General features: G+C 36.1%; 1 pseudogene; it reads left to right on the forward strand.

The window, feature by feature from the left end:
- Positions 1-16,700, forward strand: part of LOC121471538 — a 62,218-nt pseudogene that overhangs the window by 44,254 nt on the left and 1,264 nt on the right.

Consider the following 16,700-nt stretch of genomic DNA (forward strand, 5'->3'; position numbering starts at 1 on the left):
AAAAAGTTTATCTCAGGTAATATCTTTCTGGTCCAAGCCCCTATTTAAATTATTTTAAGTAGGGGGATCCCTGGGTGGCTCAGCGGTTTAGCACTGCCTTTGGCCCAGGGTGTGATCCTGGAGTCCTGGGATCAAGTCCCAAATCAGGCTTCCTGCATGGAGCCTGCTTAGCCCTCTGCCTGTGTCTCTGCCTCTCTCTCTGTGTCTCTCATGAATAAATAAATAAAATATTTTAAAAAATAAAAATAAAAAAATTAATTATTTGAAGTAGTTACAGGAGAGGAAAAAGTTTGTCTTGAGTCTGCTGGATCTTGATTGCCTTCTGATCAAAAAATCTCACGTTCCAAAGTGGCATATTTTGGGGTCACGTATTCTTCTACCCCTCACTACCAAGTCTTTACTCAACCTGCCTTCACTAGGCCTTCCCTGGCCTGCTGGTGCATTTCCTTGTTAGGGTCTGCACAACTCTCCCTGGACAAAAACCTCTTTGAAGTCTGAGACTTTATATCTCTACCTAAGGTCTAATTTACTACATAAAGGATAATTCATTTATTAAAGGCACTCATGCCATTCTTTTAATCTAGAAGCTTACATTTCAGAGATATGAAAATGATTTCTAGTTGCCATAATTTCATGGCATTAGGCCATCGTATGCCAAATACTATTGCTCTGTTCATAATATTTGGACGGTCCCATAGCAACACATAAAATATGACCTCCAGAGGTCTGCATTCTTCCAGCCATGTATCAAGGATCAGAGGAATTCTTGAGAAGAGAAACCATGTTACAGAGCACTACATCCAAAATGCTCCCTTTATGGTAGCAATTGTGAAAATGTGGAACAGGAATGTACCCTAGGATTTTATATTCAGGACTCACTACTGTTTCTAGCAGTGTGTCCTTTGCACTTATACTTCTTTGGCTTCATTTACAGGGCATGAAGAAGTCCTCCTCTTCAATTCAGGAAAGAGCTGATAAAATTTGACCACTTTATAATTTATCTCTTTTATTCCAGGGTAGAAAAGTAGATTATCACCTTTTTATCATCTAAAATATTTTGTGTATGGGATACCTGGGGGGCTCAGTAGGTTAAGCGTCCAACTCTTGGTTTTGGCTCAGATCATGATCTCAGGGTGGTGAGATTGGGCCCCAAGATGGGCTCTCTGATTAGCACAGCATCAGCTTGGGACTCTCTCTCCTCCCTCTGCCTCTTCCGCCCTTTGCACATTCTCTGTCAAATAAATAAATAAATAAATAAATAAATAAATAAATAAATAAATAAAATTTTTAAATGTTGAAAATATTCGCACAGATTACAGAAATGCATGTATCTTTCTAAAATCTTGTTTTCTTTCCATACACTTGAAATGCAGAAATGAGTTTCTCATTTTGGCTTGATTCTGAATCTGAGAACAAAAACTTACTTTTATGTATACTATTCATTTGCATTAAAATACATTTTCTGCAGTGTTGAGCACAGAGATTTTGTTTTATTTTATCTTATTTTATATTTGTTTCTAGCAGCTTAAAACAACAAATATTTACTTTCTCTCAGAGTTTCTCCAGAAGTAGCTTAGCTGAATGGTTCAGGCTTGGTATCTCTCATGAGACTACAGCTAACCTGTCAGCTGGGACTATGGTCATCACTTTTCATACTTGTGGCTTCATCACATAATGTTCAATGTTGAATTTAAGAAACAAAACAGAATCATAGGGGAAGAGAGCAAAAAATAAAACAAGATGAAATCAGGGAGGCCAACCATAAGAGACTCAATCATAGGAAACAAACTGAGGGTTGCTGGAGGGGAGGGAAGTGAGGGGATGGGTAACTGGGTGGTGGACATTAAGGAGGGCATGTGATGTAATGAGCACCGGGTATTATACAAGACTGATGAACCACTGACCTCTACCTCTGAAACTAATAATACAGTATATGTTAACTAATTAAATTTAAATTAAAAATAAATAAACCCAGTTTTTAAAAAAGGGTCTTTTATCGTTTGCCTCCCTCTCATTTTTATCTTTTTGTCTTATTTTGTTTTGCCTTCCCTTCCCCTATGTTCACCTATTTCATTTCTTAAATTACACACACAACTGAAATCACATGTCTTTCTCTAATTTAACTTGCTTAGCATAATATCCTCTAGTTCCAACCACATCATTGTAAATGGCAAGATTCCATTCTTTTTTGATGGCTGAGTAACATTCCATTATGTGTGTCTGTCTGTGTGTGTATCTATATCTATATCTATATCTATATCTATATCTATATCTATCTACCATATCTTCATACTATACATATATATATATATGTATGTATGTATACACACACACATATACACCATATATTCTTTATCCATTAATCTGTCAATGGACATCTGGGCTCTTCCCATATTTTGGCTGGATATTGCTGTTATAAACATTGGGGTGCATATGCCCCTTCAAATCACTACTTTTGTATCTTTTGGATAAATAGCTAGTAGAACAATTACTCGGTTGTAAAGTAGTTCTACTTTTAACTTTTGAACAACCTCCGTACTATTTTCCAGAGTGGCTGCACCAGTTTGTGTTCCCACCAATAGTGTTTGAGGGTTCCCCTTTCTCTGCATCATCGCCAACATCTGTTGTTTCCTGAGTTTTTAATTTTAGCCATTCTGACTGGTGTGAGGTGGTATCTCATTGTGATTTTGATTTGTATTTCCCTGGTGCCAAGTGATATTGAGCATTTTCTTCATTGTTAGCCATTTGTATGTCTTCTTTGGAGAAATGTCTTTTCACATCTTCTGCCCATTTCTTTTTTGTTCTTAAAGATTGTATTTATTTATTCATGACAGACACACACACACACACACAGAGTGAGAGAGAGAGAGAGAGAGAGAGAGAGAGAGGCAGAGACACAGGCAGAGGGAGAAGCAGGCTCCATGCAGGGAACCCGACATAGGACTCAATCCCGGATCTCCAGGATCACACCCCGGGCCGAAGGCTGTGCTAAACCGCTTAGCCACCGGGGCTGCCCTTGTGCCCACTTCTTAATTAGATTTTTGGGGTTTTGGGTGTTGAGTTTGATAAATTCATTATAAATTTTGGATACTAGCCCTTTATCTGATATACCATTTGCAAATATCTTCTCCCATTCTGTTCATTGCCTTCTAGTTTTGTTGATTGTTTCCTCTGCTGTACAAAAGCTTTTTATCCTAAAGAAGTCCCAATAGTTCATTTTTTATTTTGTTTCCCTTGCCTCCAGAGATATGTCTAGGAAGAAGTTGCTGTGCCTGAGGCCAAAGAGGTTTCTGCCTGTGTTCTTTAGGATTTTGATGGATTCCTACTTCACATTTAGGTCTTACATTTTGAATTTGTTGTTGTATATTGTGCAAGAAAGTGGTCCAGTTTCATTCTTCTGCATGTTACTGTCCAATTTTCCCAATACAATTTGTCTTTTTTACGTTAGATATTCTTTCCTGGTTTTTCGAAGACTAGTTGACCATAAAGTTGAAGATTCACTTCTGAATTTTCTCTTCTGTCCCATTAATTGATACATCTGTTTTTGTGGCAGTACCTTACTGTCTTGATGATTACGGCTTTGTAATACAGCTTAAAGTGCAAAATTGTGATACCTCTAGCTTTGGTTTTCTTTTTCAACCTTACTTTGGCTATTTGGGGTCTTTTCTGGTTCCATATAAATTTTAGAATTGTTTTTTTCCAGCTTTGTGTAAAGTGCTGATGGTATTTTGATAAGGATTACATTGAATGTATAGATTGCACTGAGTAGCTTAGATATTTTAACAGTATTTGTTCTTCCAATTCATGAACGTGGAATGTTTTTCCATTTCTTTGTGTCTTCCTCAATTTCTTCTTAAGTTTCATAAGATACCTAGGAATAAACCTAACCAATGAGGTAAAAGATATGTACTCTGAAAACTATAGAAGTCATTAGCTTCTATCTACATTTCCTTCAAAATATCATCGTATACATTTGTTACTCTATCTATATGGCATTATTTATGTCGTGATCATATCTCCTCACACAGGGTTACCATAATGGTCTACTACTTTACCTCTTTTAAAATGTTTCCTGTAACACTTTATAGAATACACAATATTTCGGGATGCCTGAGTGGCTCAGTGGCTGAGCGTCTGCCTTTGGCTCAGGGCTGATCCCGTTGCCTGCAGACAAGTCCTACATTGGGCTCCCCACAGGGAGCCTGCATCTTCCTCTGCCTGTGTCTCTGCCTCTGTGTGTGTGTGTGTGTGCATGTGTATGTCTCATGGATAGATTGATAGAATCTTAAAAAATAATAATAATACACAACATTTTATATATTCAGCACATTTGATCCTCAAAACAACCTTAGTAGTAAGGAAGGCAAACCTTATCCCAGCTTTACAAATAAGGAAATAGACTTGGGAAAATGCATTGCTTTCTCCAGGTCATAAAACTAGTAATTGAAGAGCTGAAATACCAGCTCCCCAAATTTAATTTTACCTTCTTAAGGCCAAATAACAATAGCACCATAATAAAACCCACTAGAAATTTTGACATATCTTAAAGTCATGTAGCAATTTAGAACTGGAAATAGCCTTACAGATTATGAAATTTCACCTTGTGTGCCATGTCCAGCATTACAGAAGTGATTATAGACATGACAAGTACTTGAATCTATGGGCTTCCAGATACAATATTTTCTTCAATACTCTTCTTACTCCCTTAAATGCACTTTGGCATTTTTAGCTTTCCATAATGTGTACCAGTTACATGTCCAAAATTGATTTCTGCCAGTCTCAATGATGTGCCTCTGCTAAAGCCAGGCTCTATTTCCTGCTCTCCAATAGCTAGACCCCATTAATATTATTTGTGGAGAATAGTTCACATCACTGGCCAAATCTGGAGCAAGGTTCCTTCAGTCCTTCCAAATCAAATTCTACTCCCTTCACAAAGCCCATGCTGCCTTCCCTAGGCCTCAGGAAAGCTCTCCTCTCTAGAAGCTCGTGGTACTTGCAGCTTTTACTACACAATTTCTGCTATACCCTTGAGAGAAGTGTTTGATCTATGTCTCTGCATATCCTCATGGTGCCATCTCAATCCCATAGTGGCCTTCCCCACTAGCCAGTGTTATTCTCACTGAGAAAGGTTGATATATGAAAAGCTTCCCCCTAGAACATCCTTCCACCTCCACATATTAATCCATCTAGAAAGTTCCTACTCAGTCTTTACTTCTCAGTTAAAATACTGCTTCTGTCATAAAGCCTCTGTTGATGTCTTCAACTGACTTAGGAGAGCCCTCATCGGGATTCCTGGAACATTCTGTACATTATTACTTCAGAGCAATCATCCAATTTTATAGCTAATCTACATGTCTGTTTCCTCACTAAAGATGTTTTGTCACAGATATAATCATCTGTTTTTCTTCTGTACTATGTTCCACAGCACAACATTGGCACTTAATATTTGTTAAATGAATCAGAAAATTAAATGTGTATGCCCATAATAATGAGACATTCTGTGTTCTTTTAAGCTTACAAAATAAATACAGAGAAGCTTAGAGAGGAAATACTTATTCATCAGAGAAGTAGGTCTTGGGTATCATAAACTTAGACCTAATTTTTATACCAACTACAAAGCAAGATTGGAAAAGGCCAAGTGGTATTTATTTAGATATTGTTGTGCTTTTAGGAGTGTAGCTTCATGCTTACAGGTAAGGTCTTGTCTCCAACTGTTCTTTTCTAGAGTTAGAGCCACTACCTTTACATCAGGACTATATCAAACAACTTGTTATTCCATTAGCTCACCAGACTTCCTTAAATCTATACTTTCCAATTTATTCTTCCCTCTAAAAGGATTCCCCCCCCCAAAAAAAAGCACACAGTTTGTAGTCATCTTTCCATAGACGATATTAGGTTCATTTTTGTAACAACATCTCTGTTTCCAATTAGAGATAATCTCTCTAACATTTCCAGAGCCCCCTCCACAATTTTACTCCAGCACTTACCTGTGGCACAGTAACTCCTCATCTATCTCCCTGGCAGACAATGAACTATATAAAATCATGAGATTCATTTATTATGTGTAATTTTCATAGCTCAGCAATGTTTATCACTTTTGGTGGGGTAAGTACACATGCATACATTTAAAAGATGGGGGTAGGGAGAAAAAAGTGGAAAGAATGAAAAGAAACAAAGATACTTTGTACTTAGTGTTCTGGATGCAAATTAGTTTCTGCTGATAGAAGATTTAGATGTACAGCAAAGTCAAAGCTATCTTTTTTTCTGCTTGCAAACAACGTTGTGAAAACATGAGGTGTTTCTGCAGCCAACTTCCAGCATACTCTACAGCTTCTTGGCTGTCAAGAGTCAATACCTACGTTCTAGCTTTGGGAATCCACTTTCTAGTGTCCTCAGTGTTGCAAGGCAGACACAGTGGCTGCAGTGACAGCTTCTTATTTTTAGTATTCCAACACCTGCATTACAGCTTCAGGAATTACTCTTAAATTTACAGCTCCAGTAAAGACCTCAGATGTAGTAACTTCCCAGTAAGGTCAATCTAGGGTCAGTACTGGAGGCCCAGCCTAGAATCTTTTTTAAATCATTTCCAATATTTGTGTAAGCATATAATTTCCTGTATTAAAACCCTTCTTGCTTAAAATACCTACAGTGGTAGTTTCTGTTTTCTATAGTTCATCCTGTCAGATAACAGTGAGAGGGAATAAAAGATTGGGGCAGTGGAGTGGGAGGAGAGAGAGAGAGAGAGAAAGAGAGAGAGAGAAAGAGAGGCAGGGGATAGAGACAAAGAGAGAGAGAAGTACTCTTGTCTGGAAAAATTCAGGGCTGTCAAAAGATTTTGCTACTTGTTCTAGGCAACACTTGATGATAAACCTCTGACCTCCCTTCCTTAGAACATTTATTAGAAAAGGGCTTACAACTGTGAATCTTTCCTCTGTCCGTTTGTCCTACAACTCAGGAGTGTCTTTCTCAAGGATGTGGAAGCCATTACCTGAAATGAAATCATCAGGAAGAATAGGGCCTCTGTCTCCTAGACTCTATGAGAGGACAGAATCCTAACTTCCATAATTGTAGCTAGCAGACCCAAGTGACTAATCATTTACACTGACCAACCTTTTATAAGTTTCCATTACCCTGGCTCCACTTGAGCCTCCCTATAGTTCCACCTCCCTATTCCCTGATTCTCCCTTTGAAGTGCCACAGTATCTCTGTGCAAATTGTAAATGGAGCTCTCAGCTCCTTCTCCTACTGTCAGTAGATACTGAATAAAATCCTTTTTTTTAAATCACTTTAATGTCTCTCTTTAAAAAGATAACCTTTTTTCTTTTTTCTTCTCTTGTTAAGTCCACTTGCCAGCCAATTAAATCATAATAATATAATTTACTTTTTCTATAAAAACCTCATAATGGTTTGTTTTGAATTATAAAGATTGTGAAATGTCATAATTTGTTATGGATGGTTATGAAAGCACATTTTTTTCATATTTTTTAAAGATTTATTTATTTGTTTGCTTGTTTGTTTCAGAGAGAGAGAGCATGAGTGGGGAAGGAGCAGAGGGAGAAGAAGAAAGAGAGTCTCAAGCAGACTACCTGCTCAGCATGGAGCTGAAAGTAAAAGCACCATCAGCCAAGTGAACCACCCAGGTGTCCCTCTATATCTTTTAACAAAGGAGATGTTTACCAGAATTCCAGATGAATTTTAGATTCTCTCTAGAATATACTTTTTTTCTATGATTTTACCTTAAGTTTGCTGGGTTAGACTAATACCTCAAGTGCCACTCATCATTATGAACCAATCCCATAAATGTTTATAGTTTCAGGCTAACCAGTAACGAATAATGTTACTTGAAATTTTATCTGTGCAACTATGATTTAGTGCAGGAACTATAAACCACAAAATAAACTAACATGAATAGGGTCATTTTTACCAATTGGTGGCAAAAAGAAATTCCCATTGGTGGTCTGCAAGAAAAATTTATTTGAGTAGAGACAGGCTCTTCTCTTTCTTTGGCTTTTTATTAAACAGAAATATTTCAAAAGAGCTTGAATTCTTTGAAACAATTTATAATACATAACTTGTTGCTATCCTCATTTCATGTTAACTGTTAGGTTTTACATTTGCAGGAAATGAGTAATTAGTCAGAAATGCAGAGTCCCATTATTTGGCTTTTCTTCTCTTGAAGGGATGAAAACAGTTGTTTAAGAGGGAGGTGTAGTAGATGCTTCACATTTAGGCTCTACTTGTAAATGTTTCTGACCTGGAAGACAGACACTGCTGACAGATGCTGTTCTTTCTGGGTTGAGCTTTAAGAATGTTTGAGAAATTCCCCTGTTGACTAAGAATCAATTCATTGTAGACCCAGAGAGCTATCCTCTGGACATCCCCTTTGAACTTTTTCTTTTTTTTTTTTCTTCAAAGTGGTTTATGCAAGGAACTATGATTCATCAAATATTCTTTCCAAAAAACAAAAAACAAAAAAAACAAAACAAAACAAAAAAACACCTCCATGGACAACTTGACAATTCCCAGGAACAATGATTTTATTACGATTTTTCTCATTTCTCCTAGTCATTTCTAATGAGGAACCTGAAGAAAAATGAGAACAATGCATGAGCTGAGAATCAGTAAGTTTCATTTCATCCACACCTCATTAACTCTTGGTGAAGCTTAAAAAATTCCTGCATTTCTTTCACTTCTAACCTCATAAGAATAGCACAAATATGAAAAAAGAATTTGTACCAAACTATGCAAAGTCTTTGAGAGATTAATATTTATGGCTACAATAATATTAGGATCATAGTGGAAATTATTAAGAATAATAAGACACTTAATAATTTATAGTTTTTGTAGTAAGGAAAGGAAGGTAAGCTTTTGGAACTATAGATATTATTTCCAATGGTGCAAACTTTTTTTGATGTAAATATTTCTTTCATTTCTATAAGAACTCAAGTTAGTGTCAACAAAACAACAGAATTGGCAGCAGTTAAGAGTTTATAAATCTATAAAAATAGATTTTATATGGGAGTATTATGAAACAGGAAAAGAGATCTCAGTGTAGAATGGGGCTCATCTCTGAATACAACATGAGCACTTGGGAATTTATAACCAAGGATCAGGATGGGGATTAGTGAATGAAAAATTATGAGAGTTAGAACACAAGGAGTAGGGGCAATTCTGGTCAAACTTATCTAACAAGATTCTTGCCAAAGAAAGGCCAGGATGATCAGACATTACTGGGGGACTGGTGGGAGATGAGGATCATGATTAGATATTGAAAATGACCAGATAGGGAGAATGGGAGGTTTTGCTAAACCATTTTAGCAGGGATCTTGCTAAAACTATGCACTGTTGGATATGAAGTGCACAGATGAGCCTAGAAGGTTTAGGAGCATGACCAAAGTTGGCCAAGCAAACCCTCTTTATCATTAGAAACTCAATTACTGAGGAGATTTTCTATACCAAGAAATGTAGCTAAAATGACACTAATGGGATTGTCCCCACTTTTTAGGAATGTTTCACTAAGAATGCTATATCTACTTCACACCTTCATTTCCTCTTTTTTATAGTGGTGGCAATAGAAAAAAAACATATGTTTACAAAAAATATGATATTATGGTCAAAAACATAAAGGACATGGGATGGGCTGAAGCTGTCTTTCTGGATGCAATCCTTCTTGAAAACCACACTTTGGGTTTGCATCAAAATTATGACCTGAGATGGTAGCCAAGGCAAAAATGTGTTCAGACAGAGGCAGATGGCTTACTTGGGAAGGCCTTTGTCTGAGGATTGCCTAAAGGGCTCAGAGTTACTGGCTCACTGAGTAGGTACATTGGATGAACTTTAAACCACCCTCCAGTCAGCATGTAACATGATTTTAGTATTTCAAGTTGACTTCTGATAGATCTAGCAGTTTCTGGTTGCCAGGCTTCATTTAACTAAGATCACAGAGATTTTCATTAATATCTCACATGCTGATATTCATAATCTCTGTGCACAATTTTCATGAAATAATTACTCACAAAGTACATGCTGATGCTTTAGTACAATTGTGTCTTCCGTTTTTCATGTGGTCAATGATAGCACTGCAGCCCCCACCGTAGATGGAAAATGTTGACAAATGTTTTGAGCAACTTCACTTCCATTATCAATCTTGAGTAACCAAAACAATTCAGTTTTTCATTAGGTATAAACCTCAGTTTATTGCTGCTGAAAGGGTATTTGTTGCGAAATAATGATGTGATGAATAAAGAATTAAAAAATTTTGCAGAAGTATTCAGACAGTTTTCTATTTGTTCTTTGCAGGAGTGCTCAGCTTCTATCTCCTGGCCATGCTTCCTGTACAACTGACTTTCCAGTTCCCATATTTCCTAATGATTTCATCAATGTGAGTTTTTTTTCTCCCAATTATGATAAAGGCTAGAGCAGGGCACAAATGTCTGGTACAAAAGACACCAGTTAGGAAAAAGTCTTCAAATATTTTTCCTATTGCTATACAAAACCAGAGAAATGTGGTTATCTCTAGGTGCTGTGTAGGTCCCATTACTTTGAAAAGGTGTAGGAAAATGACAGAGAGATTATCACTTATTGATTTTCAGATTTAAGCATGTGTTGAATATGAAGTCTCTTCATTGGTATATGATTTACACATTATTAGATAAAATTATGACAGATACTGGAAATATAAATCAAAAGGTCACCAAGTCCACTCCATTTTATTTTAATGCAATAATTAATGAGTATTTTGTTAAAAATGAAAAATCAGGGGATGCCTGGGTGGCTCAGTTGGTTAAACATATTGGTTTCAGCTCAAGTCATGATTTGGATTCGATCCCGGGTCTCCAGGATCGCGCCCTGGGCCAAAGGCAGGCGCCAAACCGCTGCGCCACCCAGGGATCCCTGATTTCAGGGTTCTGATTGAGCCCTGTGTTGGGCTCCATACTCTGCAGGGAGTTCCTTAAGATTCTTTTCCTCTGACCCTTGCCTCACTCTTACACTCACTGTGTCTCTCTCAAATAAATAAATAAATACATCTTTTTAAAAAATAAAAAATCTGGGAAGACAAATGCTAAACTGGAAGGTGTACATAAACATAAATATGAATCATAAATCAGAGCTATTTAAGTAAACCAATAATGAATGCAGAAAAAAAATCAAAGAATTACTATCAGCTTGAAATCACAAATAAAGTAATATAAAACTGGGCAATTAGTACTATAACTTTTCTTTTTTAAATCATAACTTTATGTTTTAGAGCAGTTTTAGGTTCACAGCAACAGGTACAGAAATTTCCCATATACCCCTTGTCCTATACATGTTTGGCCTCCCCCTCCCATTATCAGCATCCCCCACCAGAGTGATACATTTGTTTCAACTGATGAACCTACATTGACACATCATAATCAGCTTCTTTCACTTAGTAATATTCATTTAAGTTTCCTCCATATCTTTTTATGTTTTGATAACTCATTTCTTTTAAGACTGAATAATATTCCATGAGTGGGTATACCGTGTTTAGTTTTACTTTTTAAGACATTTTATCTTTTAAAAAAGTACTAAGAAATTTCAAATATATAGACAGAATATTGAATTCTGAATATTGATAAATATATGGCTGATGTAATTCAGCCATATATTTATCACCCCAATCTAACAAATGTTATTTTTTTAATATTTATAAGAGACAATATTAACAGAAAAAATGTTTAAGTACAAAACATTTATGTTTTTTTCATCTCAGATGAAAAGAATTATACTACTGTGGTTTGAATCTCTTCTATCAGTTAGCTATTGCCATAAAAAAAAAAAGCTGTGTAACAAATGACACAAAAATTGTATGGCTTAAAACTATAATTTTCTACATGGACCTGAAGAAAAGCTGAGGATTTAACAAATTTAGGCTGGGCTCCAGTGTGTATCTTGCAGATCTCAAACCCATTCATACCTTGTATAATTTAATACCTCTTTTAACCACTTTGTTTGAAATAATTATCTATACTTATCACTAAATGTAGATTATTCCTTACTACTGAAAATTTTCTACTATAATAATATAATTTTTATGTATTCTATTGACAAACGTAAATTGTTTCTAAATTCATATTGTTTCAAAATTAATACAATGCAAGTCTTACACATATCCCTTCATTATAAAGTATGAGAACTTCTCTAGTATGAGAACTTCTCTAGTATGAGAACTTCTCTAAAATATCTGAATCTTAAACACTTCTCTTACATTCAAAATCAGTGAGTTCCATAAAAATATGTGATCCCCATATGTGATTTAAAATTTTCTAGCTCCCATTTTCAAAAAAGTTAAAAGAAACAATATTAATACTATAGTTTAATTCAAAACATTTAATAATATATTCCATTTAATACAAAATATTATATCAAAATATAACCAATATAAAAATCATTGATATATCTTTTTTGTACTAATTCTTTGAAATCCAATAAATATTTTACACTTATAGCTCAGCTTAGCTTACCACATTTCAAGTGGTCAACAGCCACATGTAGCTGGTGGCTACTCCATGGCACAGTGAAGTCCTACATATTACTAAACTATTTGCCCAAGTGTTCGTACCAATATGTGATAGTGCCAATTATTGTGCATCCTTATCAACGGTTGGTATTATCAACTATTTTCAATTTCTTTTTCCATGTAATGGCTACCCATGAAAAGGATATTTATGGAAAACTGGGAAAATCTTATTTTAAAGTCTGTAGAATAACTATAGAATTGGGGCAATGTTAATTTCTTAGGTTTTTGTGGTTTTTTTTCAAGCCCCAATATGGGGCTTGAACTCATGACCTGAGATCAAGACCTGAACTGAGATCAACATCAGATGCTTAACCAACTGAGCCATCCAGGTGCCCCTCTTAGTTTTGCTAATTGAAAAATGGTTACATAAAATGTTAAAATTAAGGGAAGTGGGTGAAAATTATACATGAACTTTGTACTATCTTTCCAAGTCTTCTGTAAGTCTAAAAATCATATCAAAATGGGAAATATTTTAAATTACCCTCTTTGATAAGTCAGAGAGAGACAAATACCATATGATTTCACTTATATGTAATTTAAGAAAAAAAATAGGTGACGTGGGAAGGAAAACAAGAGAGAGGGAAGCGAACCTAAGAGACTTGTAACTATAGAGAACAAACCGAGGGTTGATGGAGAGGTAGGTGCGGAATGAGCTAGATGGGTGATGGGTATTAAGGAGGGCACTTCTTGGGGATCCCTGGGTGGCTCAGTGGTTTGGCGCCTGCCTTTGGCTCAGGCAGCAATCCTGGAGTCCCGGGATCGAGTCCCACATCGGGCTCCCTGCATGGAGCCTGCTTCTCCCTCTGCCTGTGTCTCTGCATCTCTCTCTCTCTCTATGTCTATCATAAAAAATAAATAAAAATAAAAAAATATTTAAAAAGGAAGGCACTTGTTTTGATGAGCACTAGGTGTTATATGTACGTGATAAAAGTCACTAAATTCTACTCCTAAAACCAATATTATGCTATATGCTAACTAAAATTTAAATAAAAATTTGAAGCAATAAATAAATAAATAAATAAATAAAATTACCCCTCCATTGAACTTGAATTTCATTTTTTCCTGCAGACCAGCAGGTATACCACTTAATAAAGCCTTCCAAAGTTTTGATATGCTAATTGAAAGCATTTTTTTGTTTAACTACAATAGATGAAAATGCTTACTGATCCTATCAACAGTTAACTCCACCTATAATTAAAGATTGGTCAGACAATCTCCCGTCAGCAAACACCAGAGGCAAGGTTCATGAGGAAGTAAGCAACCTCTGGGAACTGAACTTGATACCTATGCTGTAAGTTCTTCACTTTCTCAATGTCATTTCACTTTTTTGTACTTCTCTAATAACACTGATTTTATCCTGCCCTGAATTAAATGTAACTGTGCAATTAGCATGTATCTCCTTCTCTACTGGGTACAAAACAATTGGGCATTCCCTTCAGTAGTATGCACTATGCACTAATTAAATTTCTTAAATAGAGTAGAAGATGACAGTAACATTCTGACCCTTAAAGATTTTCAAGAGAAGTTCAAATAACATTCTTCCTTTCCCTTGAACTCATCTTTTACCATAAAATGTTTTATTACCCCACAGTATTCCTCAGGAGTCCTCAGACTTGCTTTTAATAACCATAATTGCTTCTAGTAACCAAACTTTTTGTTTTTTTCATAAAGAAAAAACAAGCAAATAAAGTAAAAAGCTTCAAGTCTGCTCCTGCTGCTGCCCTACTTATAGTTACTTAGAAATTATGAGCCTCCTTCGAGCCAACTGAAGGTAGATCTGAGGCCATGAGGAGGACACTCTATGAGGAAGTTGTGGTTTTTTTCTTGAACTCTCTGGGCATGAATCCCCACATCTGTGCCACTTTCAGACTAAGCTTTACCTACAATGCATATAGGGCTCTTTTTCCCTCATGCTTTACAATTCCTCTAGCCAGCCTTTAAAGGGCACTTATAATTCATACAGCTTAGCTCCCACTTAACAGATAATCAGTTTGAACTCACTCTATAACAAATAGCCAAGTAAATCCCCTTTTAAGATGAGCTTCAAAAGTTCCAAAGTTGGAGACTGTTCAGACTAAACATTATGTGGGGCTCATACAACTCAGAACTAATAAACTTGCTCTAAAGTGTCTTCCTTTTGCCCATCACAGTAACTGATTAAGATACAAAAGAATAAATGTTTTCTTTATGAAACTATTTAAGAGACCCATTGAAGACAGCACAGTGAAAAGAGCTGGAAAAGGTATCCAGAAAGAGATGGCAGGGGATTAGACACCAATCTGCATTCGTTCATAATTGTAACCATGACTTATGTTGGATTTTTCAGTCTGAGTTTTTAAAGTATTCAGTAGCATTTCCTCCCCAGCTAAAAGGCATAGCCCCCAAGCATTAATTCACACACTAGAACATCTGTCTGCAGCCACAGCTTTTATTTCAAGAACTGTGTGTACCCTGGCTTGAACTAACTGCTTCAGCATGCGGCCAAGATTTACCCTGAATCCCCAACACTGAATAAAGAATGTTCAGAAGGAGGTAAAATAGCAAGAATCTTTCTTGATCAATGCAGCCTATGACTAATTGTGGTCACCAGTTTTCACGCTGGCATTTTCCGAAGTATTGGAGCCATTTCTTTAGTCAGAGATAGAAGGTTCTACATTGCCATCATCCTGGAAGGGAACTTGACACACTGTCAACGGGAACACTTCCCTCATATCAGATGTCATGGAGGAAGTTCAATAGTGAGACTGAGGAGGACTGACCTCAGAGGACAGATCAGTGGATTGACTAGATACATTTCCTCATACGTGCAGTTTTGAAGTTGACTGCAGGGAAATTTGACCTCTGTTTGTGGGACAGGAAGGCCAGGATAGGACTCCAGAATAAGCCACCTCCACTCCTCTCACAGGGTTTTCTTGGCTGACTCAAAGCTAAGGCTTTGACAAGGATGTAGGGTATAGATTTTAAACAGATTAAATAGATTTTAAACAGTTACCTTGGAGAGATTTTATTTTAATCATATATATATAATATATACATATATATGTATATATTACATATATTATATATATATTTCTATTTTAAAGATTTTATTTATTTATTCATGAGAGACACACAGAGAGAGGTGGTGACATAGGCAGAGGGAGAAGCAGGCTCCCTGCAAGGAGCCTGATACAGGACTTTATCCCAGGACCCAGGACCCCGGGATCATGCCCTGAACCAAAGGCAGATGCTCAACTGCTGAGCCACCCAGGCATCCCTATTTTAATTATATTTAATACTTATTTATAATCATAGTAGTGATCGGTCAGTCTTGAGGACATCCTTTTAGATAAGATGCTATTTCGGATGTTCACTGCTAAGCAGCTAAAACATCTTCTATCAGTCTTAGTCAAGGATATATCTTAGGGGCAGATGATTCTGCAGTTTTTTACTCTCAGGAGTAATAAGTCATGTAAAAAAAATAATTCCAGACATGGGTATTATTGCTACCTCTAATCATCAATTTGTTGAAATTTCCACACCAATTAAATTCTTGCACTTATAAAACTAACATGCCTTAAGGTGGATACTCCATGGACAATGGAATCAGAGGCCATGGGTGTGTGTCCTTGCACTGTTTTTGTGGAGTCAATGGACCAGGGAAAGAAATATGGTAGAATAGACAGCCATTTGACAGCCGTCAAAATAGACACCAATGACTGTAAATTCTACCCCTAAAATTTGCCAATTGTATAAACTTACGCTCATGACTTAATCTTCCAAAGCTAAGTTGCCCCATCTGTTGAATGGAAATTAAGTTGTTTCTTCCTCCTAGGGTCATTGTGAAGATTGATAAATATATAGAAAACATAGTACATAGTGAGATGTGTGTGTGTGTGTGTGTATTTAAGCAGGTTTAAAAAAATCTCTGAGATTATATTTTCCATTGTAAAATATAAGAATAATAATACTTCTCTCATATTATTGTAGTAAAGATGAACTAATATATGTGGGGATGTTCAAGAGATATATGTGAATTGTTAGTTACATTTTTAAACCAGTGTGTTTTTCTAGTAAAGATCTTTTGAGATTCTTTAAGAGAAGCTTAATATATCAAAAGTCAAAGTCTTCACTGTTAAGTGAAGTGAATTATTTTAAAATGTTTCTTGAATTACATATA

This window comes from Vulpes lagopus, chromosome 11 (assembly GCF_018345385.1).
Source record: "Vulpes lagopus strain Blue_001 chromosome 11, ASM1834538v1, whole genome shotgun sequence".
NCBI lineage: Eukaryota > Metazoa > Chordata > Mammalia > Carnivora > Canidae > Vulpes > Vulpes lagopus.